The sequence below is a fragment of the Arachis ipaensis genome, chromosome B10 (assembly GCF_000816755.2).
Source record: "Arachis ipaensis cultivar K30076 chromosome B10, Araip1.1, whole genome shotgun sequence".
Lineage (NCBI taxonomy): Eukaryota > Viridiplantae > Streptophyta > Magnoliopsida > Fabales > Fabaceae > Arachis > Arachis ipaensis.
The window spans coordinates 25,540,862-25,546,401 of record NC_029794.2 but is presented as its reverse complement, the minus strand read 5'-3'; positions in this window follow the sequence as shown (position 1 = coordinate 25,546,401).

Below are 5,540 nucleotides of genomic sequence, written 5' to 3'. Positions count from 1 at the left end.
GTAGTCTTACTTATATTTGAAGTTTTTGCATCAATAAAATAAAATATGTAAAACAAAAGGAAAAATACAGGAACCAATTAATTATTATAATTTTAATTTATTTTATTAAATTATAAATGAAATAATTTACATTAATTATGAGTTTTGAAAAATTAGGATTCGTGTAATAACACTGTCTATAAATAACGTCAATTACGGTCCTCGTTACATCACCAACTTCCTCCACGCATTGAGTGCATTTTGGCACTGTGCCGACGTTCTCCATTTGCTTAGCACTGCGTCGTTGCTCTTCGGTTCTCCGTTGTACGTGCCGCCATTAGCGTTGTTATTCGTGATCGTGGTGCAAGTGTTGTTTACGATTCGATCACGTCTCCGTTTCGCTGCAAGGACTATCATGTCGAGCTATTTTTACACAAAGAAGCTGTCGTCGCGGTGTAAGGCTTCCGACAGAGAGCATCGTCCATGGAGTTTTTAATTTCGAAAGGAGGATTGAATAGCGATGCACCACTATTTCGTGGTATATCTTGGTGCTTAATTGAGTGGATTTTATCTACTAAACTCATACTTATTCATAGAATTCGCATGTTTTACGTTTTTCTTCCTGATTTTGTGCTATGATTGAAAACATGTTTCTTTAGTCTTAAATTTGCTATGTTTAATCCCCTCTTATTACCATTCGATGCCTTGATATGTGTGTTATGTGTTTTCAAGGTTTATAGGGCAGGAATGACTTAGAGGATAGAAAGGAAGCATGCAAAAGTGGAAGGAATACAAGAAGCTGAAGGAACTGCTAAAGTTGTCCAACCTGACCTTCTGGTACTAAATCGATCATAACTTGAGCTACAGAGGTCCAAATGAGGCGGTTCTAGTTGCGTTGGAAAGCTAACATCCGGGGCTTCGTAACGATATATAATTTGCTATAGCTGCCCCAAAGATAGGCGAAACGCACGCGTGACCTGGCAAAAACTCAATCCGCGCGAACACGTAGACGACGCTCACGCGTGACTTTGCCGCGTGCTGAACGTACCAGAAATCGCCCTGGGCTATTTTTGACCCAGTTTTCGGCTCAGAAAACATAGATTAGAGGCTATAAAATGGGGGAATCAATCAATTCATAGAGACAACATTCATATTCACAATTTTAGGTTTTAGATGTAGTTTTCTAGAGAGAGAGGCTCTCTCTCCTCTCTCTTAGGTTTTTAGAATTAGGATCTCTCTTAGAGTATGATTATTTCTTCATTCCATGTTCAATGTTCCTTTAATTTATGTTTCTCTTCTACTTTTATTTATTCTAATGCTTTTACTTGTTAATTACTTATGTTGCCAAATTGGCTTATGAACTCTTCATGTTAGATTTGAATTTATGTTTAAATGCAATTTGAGGTATTTTAGATTTATGATTGTTTTTTTCTATTTATGATATAAATAATTTGGATTTTTCCCTTTTGGCTTTGGTGAAGTAATTTGTGACACTTGAGTTGTCAAACTCAGCAGTTGATTGAAAATTGGAATTTGCTAATTAATTTGGATCCCTCTAAAGCTAGTCTTTCCATAGGAGTTGACTAGGACTTGAGGAATCAAGTTGATTAGTCCACTTGACTTTCCTTTATTTAGTAAGGGTTAACTAAGTGGGAGCAATACCAATTCTCATCACACCTGATAAGGATAACTAGGATGTAATTTCCAGTTCTCATACCTTGCCAAGAGTTTTTCTAATTATTAATTTATTTTTCTTGTCATTTAAATTACTTGTTCTTTATTCCAAAAACCCAAAATTATACCTTTTCCATAACCAATAATAAATCATACTTCCCTGCAATTCCTTGAGAGACGACATGAGGTTTAAAATACTTCGGTTATAAATTTTATTGGGTTTTGTTACTTGTGACAACCAAATTTTTGTATGAAAGGAATTCTTGTCGGTCTAGAAGCTATACTTACAACAGAAATTTATTTGTGAAAATTCTAGATTGCGCGCGAGAGTTCCGCTCGTCAAAATGGCGCCGTTGCCGGGGAATTGCAAACGTGTGCCTTATTATTGGTTATTGTAAATAATTTTTCTTTTTTGTTTCTTTGTTAGTATTTTTAGTTTTAGGAGTTTATTTTTATTAATTTTTTATTAGCTTTTATTTTTAATTTTTATTAGCTACTATGAGTTCTCACCACTCTGGCTTTAAGTTTGGTTCCAATGTTGTTGTAAGGAATGGAAGCTATAACAGGAACATGCATCAAGGTCAAAACAATCAAAGATGGAAGGAGCCACGAGGATCTGATCAACCCTTTTGGCAACAACACCTTCCAAGGTACCATGGACAACGACCATCTTACAATGCATGCCAAGACAATAGTTATGGTCGACCTTTTCATGACAACCAACCTCCACCAATTTACTATGGTCGAGAGCCATTCCGAGGTGCGTACCAAGATGATAGATATGGTGGACCCCCTTGTAGTTACCAACAAGCCCCACCATATGCCAATGAACCACCTCCTCAACATAGCTTTGAACCACCATACTCACAAGCCACCTACAACCATTCACCTCCATATGAATCTAACCCTTGTCCACCCCAATTCCAATCCAATTACCTCCAAGAACCACCACTTCCATATGCACCATGTCCATATCCATCGACCCAAGAATCACAGGCTCGCCTCAAGGAAACAGTAGATCAATTTTATGCAACCCTTCATCAACTGGAACAAGTGATAAATCAATTAGTTTCCCGACGTTCGGACACTCAAGGAACCCCATGACTTCATGTGGAGAATCTAATGAAGAACGTAGCATGAAGGAGACACTAGAAACTCCGGTGGACAGTGAGCAACATGACTTTGTATTGGAACAATTGGAGAAAGCCGTAATCGTTAAAGAGGAAGAAGTGGTTGAAGACATGGGAGATGCAGAACCTCCATGGAAAAGTCCAGTCATAGAACCTCCTTCCAAGACGTTTGAATTTGATGTTGAAGAGGGTGTACAACCTCCAAGGCATATCATGGTTTGAAGACTTTGAAGAGATTGATCAAGAGATGGATTCGAGCATTGATGAAGCCTTACCTACAATTGAATCCTCTCCCATTGGACTAGACATGGAGATTAAATAAGAAGAAGCACAACCTCCCATGCCCTTGGTAAGTAATGAAGAAGAGTTGAATTGGAAGAAAGCTACCAAGAGGAAGAGGTTGAAATTGAAGAAGTTTGCAAAGAAGTGGAAGTTGTCAAAGAGCACAATGGAGTGGAGCTTGAAATCACCTTGCCAAAGTTGTTGGAGACCTCTCCACCTAAGTCACCATCATCCTTCACAACATTCAAGTGGGTAAAATTCATATCCCTTAGCTTTCTCATTCCACTTGAATATGGTTTACTTGAGACAGATTGTCAACTTAGAGCTCTTTGTAGCGTTAAGAGTAAGAGGAAGATGGTTAGTGGTTGGCAACATAATCCTAGATTCATTGTGGTAGGAAGCTCACGGCTGAATTATCATGGTTGAAAGAATACTAAATTGTATGGGTCTAGGAAGCTGTTTGGAAGCCTTAGTGAGAATTCAGATTGCTTACCACTCGAATGGAATCATCATGATCAATTTGAAGACGGGTGTAGAATCAAGATTTGGGATCCGGAAATATATGAGGATCAATTTTGGGAGCTTAAAGCTTATGAAGAACTCCATCAAAGCTTGAGGAATTTACTTGGTATTGATAGAGCTTATTGGAAGTCCAAGCATTGGTGGAAATTTCAAGACGAGTTCAAGCACAAGCCACTATAACAAGGGGCTCACCAAATGTCCAACTTAAGGATTTTAACTAAAAGTGCTAGGTGGGAGACAACCCACCATGGTATGATCATTCTTTTTCAGTCTTAGTTTTATTTTACTTTGTTTTATTCTTAGTTTTATTTTATTCTATTTTTCTTAGTGTTCATGCATATAGTCTGCATTTGCATCTGCATTCTGCATAAAAAAAATTTCGCACGCGACGTGGAGCGTCGCTAACGCGTCCGTGTCAGATGTGCTTTCAAAATAAAGAAGAAAAGAAGCAGAGAGTCACGCGGGAGCGTGGCTGGAGGCGTGCCTTAGGCACAAACACGCCCACGCGAACGCATCCCTGACGCGTTCGCGTCACTTTAAAAAATTAGCCTCCCACGCGTGCCCTGCGAAATCGACGTAAAGGGGTGTATGGCAGAGAGTTATGATGGAGTGGGGCTGGAATGGTGTTGGAAGCACAAGCCCTATCACGCGTACGCGTCACTCACGCGTACGCATCATTTGAAAATAGCGCCAACCACGCGAACCCTATGTGCTAGATTGAGGTATATTTGATCATTTTGTTGAGATAGTATTGTTGATTCATATATGTTGTTTTTGTTTGTGTTATTACTTTTTCAGGATGTTTTTTACCTTCAGACAGATAATGATTATGATGCATCTGGAAAGAAAGGATTCGATGATGCTACTATTTGAAATGCATCGGATGGTGGCAGATTCATGTCCCTGTTGAACTCTTTTGGGCATAGGTAATAATTCTTTCATAGGGTTGTACATGTTTTTAGTGTCGGTGGTTTCCCCTATATAGCTGGATACCGTTGTTTGTTTGACACACATGCATTCGATGTGCCTTTTTTTGCTTTGTCATTTACATGGATTATGTTAAGAAACCTTCATTTGGTATGAAAAACAAACATAATAATGCCTAGGAATAATTAAGAAAAGAAAAGACATTCACTTCTTAATGAAATAGAGACATCGGCAACTACTAAACACAGGTAAACTCAAAAAATATATGTAGAAACATCCATTTAGAAAGTAAAAGAAACATCCTATTGCCTATTAGAAGCAACATCCATATAGACATTGGCATAAAGAAACCGGTGCCTAAACAAAGCAACCTGCCGAGTAGTAATTACATAAAAAGGTCATGCAATGCTTAAAGAAATAAAGACATCCACAACTACAATACAAGAAAGCTGGTAAAACATATAAAGAAACTTCCATTTCGTATGAAAACGAAACATGTTACTGCTTTATAGAACGAAAATCCACTTATATCTTGTCAAAAATAATTAGTTACTCACACCAAGAAACTTGCCGAGGAATAACAGGTGAACTCGAAAAATATATGTAGAAACATTCAATTATTAAGGAAAAAAAAACATCCTGATGCCTATCAGAAACAATATCTATGTAGATATTGGCATAAAGAAATCGGTGCTTGCACAAAAAAAACCTGTTGAAAGATTGATTGCATAAAAAGGTCATGCAATGCTTAAAGAAATAGAGACATCCACAATTGCAACACTAGAAAACTAGGAAAACATATAAAGAAAATTTCATTTAGTATAAAGACAAAATATGATGCTGCTTAACAGAACGAAAATCCACTTATATCTTGGTAAAAATAATCAGGTACACGCACCAAGAAACCTGCCAAGTAATATTTAAGAAGAAAAAAGACATTCACTTTTCAAAGAAACGGAGACATCCGCAACTACTTAACACAGGTAAACTCGGAAAATTATGCAGAAACATCCATTTAATTAGAAA